Here is an 11,800-nt window from a genome sequence, read left to right on the forward strand (position 1 = left end):
GGTTCCTTTGGTCCTGAGTTTCCAATGAACCCTAGCTGCTCAAAGTCATCGTTCCCCTAGGAAGGTATTTAAAAAGAGAGAGAGAAAGAGATGATAAGGAAATAATTCACATTTTAAAGATACGTTGACACAGGTGTGCTAACAATCTTTGAATTTTCTGATTTTAACATGATTGGAACATTTAAGAACATTTGACCTACTAAATTGATCATTATGAGTTATTAGAATTACAAAAGTGATTTAAGAACTTAGGGCACACTTATCTGCTCTAGGAGGTGCTATTGGTGTGCATTCTGAATATCCTCTCAGATCCCTTTACCATTTTCAGGCACACAGCTCCCAGTGATTTTCTCTCTGGCAGGCAGTGCCGGCATCCTGGAGAGCTACCAGCCAGCTAATCAGTTTTGCATGGGTTCCAGAGCAAGAGAGGGCCTTGTAGCAGATAGAGACATCACCTCTGGTGAGGCCCAGTAAGAGAGTCTCGATGCAGGCACCTTTGGTCCTGAAGCCGGGCCAGGCCACCTGTAGAAAAAAATCATCCACCATTGGAAGAAGATCTTCCTGTGCTGCAGAGCACTGAATATTTGACAGAGATATCAACTGATATGTGGTCAGAGCTGCCCATCATGAATGAGGTGCTGGGGTGCTGTCAGACCCACCAAGTCATAAAGTTGAGGAAGCACAACAGCAATCCATGATAAAATGAGAGTGGTACCCAGGACTGAGCCCAAGCATGTCTAGGGGGCACAAGTTACACAAAAAGGGGTCCAGATCCTGTCACTTACCCACCACTACTGCATTCATTCTTCTCCCAAGCTTATCCCTATAGCCTCATCAGGGGCTCCCCAGGACTGGCTAATGGAGGACAAAAATGTGGGGATTGTTCGTGGAAGGTTGTCTTTCTATCTTGGGATAAGCCAAAAATGGACTCTGGCTGCAGTACGACCTCACTCAGAAATGGCCCCGGAATTAGTGGTGAGTGGAAAACCCTTCCACACAGAGCTCCCACTTTATGTGGAGAGACAAGTAAGGATATACACGGACTCCTGAGCAGCAGCTGAGGGCCGTCTTGTTTGTCAGGACCCTGGAAGAAACTCTCTGCACAGAGGTTTGGGGAAGAGACTTGTGGATGGGAGGGATCCAAAGTGTGAGGACCTTTGTGTCATACATGGATACTCAGCAGAGAGCATCCACTCCAGAGGAGGCACAAATGACCAGGTAAATTACTTGACTCATGGCACAGATGTCAGCCAGCCTCAGTCCTCAGTCACCCATGTGTCCAGGGCTGAGGAAAGGAATAGCTTTGGTGGCAGAGACTGAGGCCATATCTATGGGTCCCACGTAGAACTGCATATCTCTCACCGAGGCTAATTTAGCTACTACTCTGCCTGTTAGCAGCAGAGGCCAATACCAGGCTCCAGGTGTGGTAAAATCCCTTGAAGAGACCCATCAGCCACTTGGTGGCAAGTTGATTATCTTAGACACTCTCCACCCTGGAAAAATGTGGCAGTGGTTTCTTTGTGACTAGGACTGGCATATTCACCAGGTGTAATTTCCTGCCCAGTCAATACCACTATCCAAGGACACACAAAAATGCCCAATTTACTGACATCGGCTCTTGTGAAAGATTGCCTTGCACCAACAGTCCACTTTACAGCTACAGAGGTGCAACAGTGTCCACACGGACTCCATGGTATGCTCTACTGTGTCACAAGACTCTCTCCCAACCTCTTGTCCCCAGTTCTCCAATCCTGGTCCTTCCAGGGTCCTGACCACCCCACCAATCCATGTACAGTCTTATCCTCCTCTTGGAGCACTTTTCTGGAAGCTCTGTCTGCTGGGAAGATTTCTCCACACCACTGATTTTCAAGGTCACTCCTCAGTTGGGTTGTAGAGCAGTTGGGTTGTAGACCAATCCATGTATCAGGTCCAGCTCCTGACCTGAAAGAACAGTGGAGCATCCTCTGAAAAACAGTTAGGGCATCTGCTCAGAGATGACATCTGGGCAGTTGGAATGCCTTAGGATGCAGTATCTACCTTGGAACCAACACCCGGTATACGTGTTCTGTCCCTGGGAACCCAGGGCAAGAGTGACCCTTCTCGTCATCACTCTTGGTGACCCACCTGGGGTAATCTGTGCTTCTTGTACTTGCAACTTTGTGCCCAGTGGGAAGGCGAGGGCCTGCAGAGAGGACACTCCCGTCAGAGATGCAATAACATTTCCAGTCTATCTGAAGCTGTGAGTGCCACCTGGTCAGGTCCTTTGGTCTCCTCCTGACAGTGGACCAGCAGACAAAGAGGGAGTTAATATACTGACAGGTTATCGTGAGGAGGTATGCTTATTGCCACAGAGTGGGGGCAGAACCCCCACTAGGACATCTCTTACTGTTCTAGAATTTTAATTGCCAATAAGCAACTATGGTGTGACCAGGGCATGGTAACCAGGGGTGCAGGCTCCTCAGCAATGATGTCTGGGGCACCTCATCAGACAAATGGCGGCCCAGGATGAGGGGAACCTCAAATGGAGAGGAGAGGAGGGAGATGAAAATCATTTACAGCTGGAGGACCAATCTGCCATAGTGCCTTCCACTAACCCTTCTTTTGAACTTGTGACCAGCTACCACCCTGAAAGAGTAGTGGAGCGAACTCGGGAGAGGCCTGGAGGGATCTGAGTGGTGTTCCACCCATGTGCCCTCACATCCCTTTTCCATCGTGGCGTACTCTGGCTCCTGGCTGGCTTTCACTCTCAACGGCTAGGACCGAATCTCTGTCAGAGGGCTGCCCTCACGCTGCCAAAGCTGGAAGTGTCTGAGAACTTCCATTTCACTTGGTGCAGCCCTGGATATGATACTCTGGCTTTTCTGGCTACTAATTAGGACAATTTAAAAGTGTAACCTGCAGAACTTCTGTGTGGGACTGAGTCAACGTCACCCTACCTGGTGGTCTGCTTGATATCACACTCTTGTGTGGCCTCCTCTTTCTGTCCCTAATTCCTCAGTCCCCTACCAATTTTTTTCCTAATAAATCACTTTTACGTGAATTTTTGTCTGAGTGTGCTATTGGTGAGCCTAACCTAAGATATTTTCTTAGGTGCTTGAAGTACTTGAGAGAACCAGATACATTAAATTTATTAGACTTTGAAATGTCTAAGGGAATTTGATTAATTTTCTAAGTAATATTAAATAAATGTGTAAGGATGATTTGGTTAGTAGAGTTCACTGAAATGCTAATAAAGGAACAGCTCAAAACAATTGTTATTTTCCACATAAAATTTGTTAGATTTATAAGTAAAATAGCAAGATTTAGAAATTGAGCTTGAAGCTTTAAAAGCTACTAGGTTTCTACTTTATAACTTCAATAAATTTAACTTGAGAAAACCAAAATATTTTTAGGAAATCCTTTCCAGGCTGGAGAGTCCTTTTTGGGCAGTAGAGGCTCACTACCCTTTAAAGAAACTAAGCATTGAATGGATAAATTCAAGGCTTACCTTTATGTTTATAAATATCTGCAGTGATCTCCTCCACTGTAAATGTGAGTTATCAAATGTATCCAGCTAGGTATGTAAAATACTCAAGTCAATATCAAAATGTCAACTCCAAACTAAGAATTAGAAACACTCATAAATTATCTCAGATACTCATTTACCAAGCTAGACAACTAATTACAATTATGCTCATCAATGCATATAAAATCAGTAGTTCCACATAAAAATGAATCTATAAAAAGGTACATCAATAATCATAAATGCAAGGTATCATTACACCCCCATTTTGGGTAATGATTTGAGGTAACTACAATTTTAAAATCCGAAATTTCACCTTGAAACTACAAGGTAGGATAAATAGAGTCTAGTTAAATATATTTTTAAGTGTGTCTGCTTTCCTAAGTGCAGTGTTCAGTCTTGTTGAAGAGAATGAGGACAGAATTCAGCAAATGAAATGGGGCAATATTTATTAAATAACAGGTAGTGGAAATTCTATCCGCATTTTCCTAACTGTAGGAAATATGGAATAAAACATTGCTTTCAGAGACACAAGGCTGTTGACATGAATTTAGAGCTTAACTGTTTATCGTTGGTAAATTTGTTTTGCCCTCTGATGGTGATGACAGTTCTCTCAGCTTAGAGCAGAACTCCGTTCTATTTACTCAGGTCTTTGATTTTACCACAAAGTGGGGGCTGGATATGAATGTTCTCACTGGTTCCTCTTTCTCTGGGGAGCAAAAGAGAATGAATTACAGGGAGAAACATTGAAAACACTGAAAGTACAAATTTTATTTAAATTATTTGATAGTTATACTACTCAAGATTCAAAGAAACCTAAAAAAAAAAATTCAAGCTTGTTCCTCAGTCCCTCGATTGTTAAGCAGTGTGCCAGCGGTTTTTTCTACACAAAACCACGTGTGTTGTATCTGTTAAATCTTTTTACATAGTCATTCAGAAACATTGGAAAAATAGGCCAAGTAAGTGAATGAATATAATCATAATCATAATGTAATCCTACATATTAAGCCATATTTGAGAGATTTCAGGGGCGCCTTGGTGGCTCAGTAGAGTAAGTATCTGCCTTCGGCTCAGGTCATGATCCCGGGGTCCTGGGATCGGGCCCTGCATCAGGCTCCCTGCTTAGTGGGGAGCCTGCTTCTCCCTCTCCCTCTGCTCCCCCTGCTTGTGCTCTCTCTCTCTCTCTCTGACAGATAAATAAATAAAATCTTAAAAAAAAAAGATTTCAGAAACAAATGATCTTTCACTTCAAAAAAATATTTCTGTGAGCCTAAAGTATGCTTTAAAAACAGAATAAGCCTCAGTCTTATTTTAAGGAAGTTTATTTTATATACTTCTTTTGGCAAGTAGTGAAAAAGGAAATATTAGAGTGGGTTAGAATGAAAAGAACCAGAAGCCAAGTGTGGAAAAGTGATCTTCCACCAAGAGAGGCGAAAAACAGAATCTGCATGAGAAGAGTCCCAGGCAAGTTTCCAAATGTATTTAGCAGACCTTGCTAAAATAAAAAAGTAATAATATGAATATACTATGAATTCATTTTCAGAAATGTTTTTATGCCCTTTTGCAATGCCTAGGATGCTTATAGTTAAACTGGTCGCTGTTCTTCACATCGTGACTTGTTTTCCTGGTTCAGACACGGATGCAATGAAGACTTATCCCCAGTTGCTTTGGTTTTGTGGTTGCTTTTCTTTTAGCTTAACCTCACCCACTAGTCTTGGAGACATTATTTTATTTTATTTTTTAAAGATTTATTTATTTATTTGATGGGGGGGGGGCACAAGAAAGGGGAGGGGCAGAGGGAGAGGGAGAATGTCAAGCAGACCCCGCGCTGAGTGCAGAACCTGACATGGGGCTTGATCCCATGACCCTGAGATCATGACCTCAGCCAAAACCAAGAGCTGGACGCTCAGCTGACTGAGCCCCCCAGGCACCCCTGTGAATCAGTTTTGATAAGTTACATTTTTTCTAGAAATACTCATTTCTGAAAAGGTTTATTGGCATAAAATTGTTTAGAGTCGTTTCTCCTCTGTTTTGTCTTTATCTTCTCCCCTTTTGTGCATCTTCAGCATCCTCTTTTTCATTCCCGATTGTGGCTATTGGTGTTTTTTCTCTCTCCCCCCCACCTGATTGGTTACTTTTATTAGTCTTTACAAAGAACAAGCTTCTGGCTTTACTGACACCCTCTGCTTGCTATATTAAAAACTCAGAAAGGTATAATGAGATCTTTCATAGTAATTGTGGATCATTCTGTTATTTCTCATAGTTCTGCAATGTTTGCTTTAGGTATTTTGAGGTTGTTATCTTAAATTCACATAAGCTAAATTTTTAAAAGTCCTCTAGTAAGTTGAATCTTTTGTCTTTATGATACGGCTCTTTTCCTATCCTGTTGCTTTTTTGCCTTATTTTGTTTTTATAGTAACACCTATCTTTTCTATAGTATCTGCATGGTATATCATTTTCCACCTTTTACTTTCAACTTTTCTCTATTATTACGTATTGGATGTGTCTTTTATAAATAGCATGGGGTTGGATTTAATTCTTAAAATCCAGTCTGACAATATTTTTCTTTTATCTGGAGAATTTAATCCATTTCCATTTAATATGATTACTGATGTGTTTAGGTTTAAATATATCATTTTATTTTGTGCTTTCCATCTGTCCTGCTTTTTCTCTTTTTTTCTTCTTTCTTCCTTTCTTTATTTTGGAATGAAATAGTGTTCTCTCCATATTCATTTATTTCTTAATCCCAGCTTTGAAATTATTCTTTCTGTTTCTATTCTCTTACTGCTTACCTGAGATATTTTCACTTGCATACTTATTTTACCAGATTCTAAATCAATCGGTATTTTTACTCTGATTTTGGACAGTATGAGAATTTAGAACAGTTTAAACTCATTAATCTTCTTGACTTACATATTGTCATGTACTTCAGTTGTTTTTAAAACTTCACTAGACATTGTCATTACTAATTTACATAGAGTTATTTAGTCCATATTCACGTACATTAGTCTACAGATTTCTCTCTTTCTTTGTTCTTCACATCTTCTTGTATTTCAGACCATCCGTCTTGAATCCCTTTACCTCTGCCTGACTTACATCTTTTAGTAATCCACTTAGTGAGTCTGAAGAGAGGTAAATCCTGATGATTGAGGTAATTAGGATACACCACCACATATGGGAACTGAAGAAGGACCCTGAGTTCTAGATGTGCTACTTCTTACTCCACCCAAGGCTGGAATAACAGTCTCTACAGTTTGCGTTTTTCCAGAATCTCCAACAGCATGGCCCTGGGATAGCTGATGAGTAGGACAGTAGCTCAGACTGGCTTCTTGTTGTAGCTATAGTCATTCATTCGGGAGAACAACACATATATATATTTCTGCTCCTCTGAGATGGATCCATCACTGACTATTGAGCTTGTTTTCTCATTGGTTCGACTGGAGAAGTTTCTAGAGATGAAGTGAGAGCATACAAATTCACTGGTCTTAATGATGTTCATTTCTGAGATATGCTTTTATTTTGTCTTAATGATGTTCATTTCTGAGATATGCTTTTATTTTGCAGAATGGTACACATGTTCAGTTTCTATTTTTGGCATAGAAAAAATGTATACTGTAGTTTTTGTTCCACTTATTAGAGACATGGTAAGATGCACCACGTTACCAGCTAAGTCTGAAAAAAAGAATCGAAGGAAAATTGACTTCATCAGAAAGGATCAGGAAAACTTCCCAGGACTGTGTAGAATCAGGAGACGAAGCAGCAAAAGCCAACTGCCGCCGAAGACCAGTTGTCAGTAAGTACTGGGAGGTAAGCTGCAAAGAACTTTGAATTAGGTCGGTATAAACAATAGGGGGTTATTCAAGTCCTTGCCTCGGGAAGGTCAGGAACAAAGTGAGTGTTTGTGATCACGTTTGTCTCACCAAGAGCCAAACCCCAGGTGTTGTCCGGCCACAAAGCTGTCTCACTGTCTCCCTGTACGATCTAACCCTGGGATTCTCTGACATTTTAAATTGCTCATTTTAGAGCAAACCAAATGGAGTACAGTATTCAAACACACAGTGTATTTGTAGAACATGATTAGCGGGAAATATGAATTATGAAGGGATTCAAAATGCACTTAGGAAAAAAAAACGTGTGTATCCTATTCATGATTTGTTGTTAAGGGGATATCTTTATAGAATATTAGAACTGGCAGGGCCCAAAGAAATAATAATGTGTACACATGCAATATATGGGACCTACTTATACACCAAAAATTATTGTTTATGTGTTTACTATACTTACATTATAGTAAAAAGCATCCGTTGCTTATCTGTTCATCAGAAATTCACATTTAACTGAGTGTCTGGTATTTTTTTTGCTAAACCTGCAACCCTACCCTAAAGACTTTTCCCACGCGTCAGCACCTTCTCACTACGTAGAAACACTCACTGTGTAGGTTACTGTCAAAAAGTCCATTTGTCTGCTATTTTAGACTATTTAAATATATTCAGAAAAGAAATTTTGAGAGATTTTTTTAAAAGTGAATTTTGTATTCGAAACTTGGAAGTAAGGCAAAAAGAGGAGAGCATGTCTTTTTGATGTCATCTTAAAGCATTATTTAACAAGTCTACCCCAGCATTATTGAAATATTTAGGGCAATGTTCTTGTTTGTCTTGCTATCTATTAATGATTAAAGGGCCAGAGTCTATGAAGTTACATGTTATCTTGAGATATTTGTCTGGAAAAGATGCAAATAATTTCTAAGCGGTAGAAAAGATAACGGAAAGGTTACTGCTTTATTGGTCTGTGGGACATTAACCAGTGTTGCATAACCTAGAACTCTAACATTTTTTTTTTTTTTTTGTCAAATGCCCATAAATACTCACTTCTTGAAAAGCTCCTTGAACCATCCTGCTGGTTCTCTCATTAAGAATAGAATAAATCTTTGGCAAGCTTTCATCCTCTATTTGTGCATGGATCATGTTTTTAATTTTTGAAAATTAGCTTTGATGCTTTTGTAGAAGAAAGGGCAGTCATGAGGCTTATGGATGTGCCCTGTGACTTTTCCTGCAGAAGTCAAGCTGCGTGAAGAGAGCCATAATTGTGGAGCTGAAATCCAGTTTCTCTCTCTTGCAGAAAAATGCAGCGGACTAGGAAGTAGTTAAGAACTAAGCACACATATCGCGTGGGGATGTCTGATTGTTAAAGTCAACAGCAATGCAGGACTTGAATCTTCCTTCTATTTTCCCATTTTTCCCAAATTTATACAATGACTATATATTTATGATAAAAAATCTTTAATTTTTAAAAATTTGTAATTGAAGAAATCCTTCTAGGAAGTGTTTTCAAGGCTCAGATTTTTAAACCATGACACATTAGTAATTAAGAAGTAGAGAGAGATAAAGGCTTATCTTTATAATTGTAGGGGAAACAGGAGTATAATAATCTGTGATCCAGAATTCAAGCCCAGGCAGTTAATCAGGAAGTGCTCAGTCTCCTAAATATAACCCAAATACCTGATCTTTAGGTAGAGCTCGGACTATCCATGTGATGTTGGCTTGTTTTGTAATTGGTGATCATTTTGCTCACTTGGTTTAAGGCGGTTCCACTAGGATTCTCTATTCATTACTGCTTGCAATATCTTCTTGTATTTTGTTTTATAATTTTTTTCTCCTTCTGATCCTATTAGTAAATACAAACAGAATTACTGACTCGTGCACTAGCAGGCAAGAATCTCAAATGCACTGAGCTAAAGAAAAGAAGCCAGACCCAAAGGGCCATGTGATTTTATTTATATGACATTCTGGAAAAGGCAAAACTATCAGGAGGACAAACAGATCAGTGACTTGATGGGGAGGCTAAAGAGGGGGAAGGTGAGGTCTGACTTCTGGACTGACTCTGGGCCAAATTTTGCCATAATCTGAGATGAGGCAGCAGCACCAGGAGGAGAGACTGAAGCGGGTGTGGTTCCTGAAATCTGGTGGGTAGCAATGAAATTGTGGCATTATTTTATACCCAACGCTGTAGGGCCTGAGTATGCTCGCTGCATGTGCAGAAAAATCATACATAAACATTCATTTCTGCAGGAGGAATTTATTTACCTCTGGCCACTCAGAAAGTGCATTCTTCTTATGGGTCAAATGCTATTGTGTTTTGGCAAAGCCCAGGGCTGCTTGGTTTTGTTTCTCTTCGCCTGTGTCTTATGTGGAGGGCAGGGTCTGATGCTCTGACCCCGGGTTTATATTGTTGCCATGTTAGCTTACCCTCCAATATACCACATTTGACAAGTTAGAAGCAGAGAACAGAATGTTGCTTTATCACTGAGAGTCCATAATCATTGGGATGTAATTTACTTTCACTCCCCCCAAGGAAAGCCCTCTGACAATTAGTTTTAAATTTTCTTTGGTTTACACCATTGGTAAAATATCTCCTCTTCTGCTTCCCCCAAGTCAATAGGGGTCATGTGACAAGTTTTTAAGTAAATCTTTTTTTTTTCTTCCCAAAGATCTGGGACTTTAGTATGAGATTCATAATGGGCTCAAGGTATCAGCTACCCAGGAGCAACCTTTCGCCCCAAGAGAAAATTCTGACTTTATGGCTTGTTTTGTGGCCAACACCATTCTTTCTAGTTTTGTCTGTGGCCTAAACTGTGAGAAAAAATAATTGGAAATGTCACAGTGAAAATAATAGAGTGATTCTTCTTGTTGCTATGGTGACAAGAATAAATGGAATCCATGGCTCTCTGAAAAATTGCCCGAAAGTATACTTTAGCATTCCACAGTGGGTGTATTTGTTAAGAATTTTAATGTCAGCTTCCATCAAAATGGCACGGCACTCAGAGAAATAGTTACATCTGTACTTTTAGCTGGTTTTGATTATTTTAAAAGAAAGCAGTGGAAAATAAATAGTCACCATTATATTGGAAATTTAAGTAATTTTCTAAAAGTATCTTGCCGGGTACAAACCTAAAAGCACATTAGTTTTGTTTCCACCATCATAGAACATGTCGTTGTCAGCACCAGCTGAGCTTTGGATGATTTTCCAGGTCGTCGATAAGTGTTGGTATGAAATAGGACTCACAGGTCAGTCTAGAAACCAGAGGATGTGGATTCCAAATTTCATTCAGTGTAAGACGGTTGTATCGGCTTAAGAGAGTCAGTGAATCCCAGTGCTTCCTGAAATCTTTGGTTGTGAGCAAAAGGTCATCATCTCCTAATTATCTCACTTCCTATTCTCTGTTCTTAAGGTCATTTACGTCTATTGCAACCACATGATGGAAATCCCGAATAATGGTGGCCTTGTACACATCTCTTCCCAACCTGCGTTCTGGGACCATTTTCTGGCAGCTTAAAATCAGCGGTGGTGACTCTCTGCGCCACATATTGACAAATGCTGCAGATCAACGCTTGATTCAATGTTTTGTTGATGGTCGGGCTTAAGACCGCAATGGAGAAAATGCTAATAATGAGATTAAGCCTAAAAGTGTATCAGGTCTGCAGCTGTTTGCATTGAGAAGAGCACAAAAATTGAAGACATCTCCTCCCAGTGCTGAAAACCCTTATTAGAGTTAACAAAGAATTCACTAGTTATTGACCAACAAGCAAAGTTCTGATACTCATTTTTCTTGTTTCACTTTCGTCTTATTCATTTACCTAAACAAGGCCTCAACCGACACTAATCATTGTGCAGACCAGCACAATTTATAATAAGGTCATGTGGTTGGGGAACATTTACCTCAAACATCCCTGGAGCTGGGGAAGCTGGGTGGAAGCATCTAGATTGTCAGGAAAGTCTTAGCGCCCCTGACACTCAGTCACTGACTGACAACAGCCCATGGTGGGGTGGCCTGGGCGCAAACATGCAACGGGTTTCAAAGGGTCGCATCTGCTCCCTTGGCCGATCACACCCCCAGTGGCTGGAGTTCTGCGAGGTACACTCTCCTGCCTGCCATGCGGATTCCCAGTGTAGTTGGCACCGAGGCCTCATCCTGTCCTATGGAGATTTCTGGGGCTAGAATGGCCTCTCAGAGTGCTTCCAGTGAGGCAAGAGGGCCAGGCCGTTGTCCTCCCCATCAGCCAATCCCAGGCTGAGGGCATCCCCCTCAGAGGACGCAGATCCTTGGACAAGGCTGTTCTCCAAGGCTGAGGGTCATCCTGTGAGGGGCAGAGCTGGGGAGGGCAGCTGTGTGACCCAGCTGTGTGACTCTGTGGGCCAGAGTCCCAGAAGCTGGGGGATGGGTCATTCACCCCAAAGAGGGGATCTGGCCAGAGCACCACAGTATTTACTGGACCCCCTTGGAAGTCTGCAATGTCTATT

At 40.9% G+C, this 11,800-nt stretch overlaps 1 long non-coding RNA gene across 1 annotated transcript in view; it reads left to right on the forward strand.

The window, feature by feature from the left end:
• LOC123835204 (uncharacterized) overlaps window positions 1–7,469 on the forward strand; it is a 42,403-nt gene extending 34,934 nt beyond the window's left edge. Inside the window, exon 3 of the long non-coding RNA XR_006788679.1 lies at window positions 7,140–7,469. This is a non-coding gene — a long non-coding RNA (uncharacterized LOC123835204). The remainder of the gene's footprint in view (window positions 1–7,139) is intronic.
• Window positions 7,470–11,800: the final 4,331 nt, after the last annotated feature.

Source organism: Mirounga angustirostris, unplaced genomic scaffold (assembly GCF_029215605.1).
Source record: "Mirounga angustirostris isolate CCGP_5_RB_7025 unplaced genomic scaffold, mMirAng1.0.hap1 SCAF_12, whole genome shotgun sequence".
NCBI lineage: Eukaryota > Metazoa > Chordata > Mammalia > Carnivora > Phocidae > Mirounga > Mirounga angustirostris.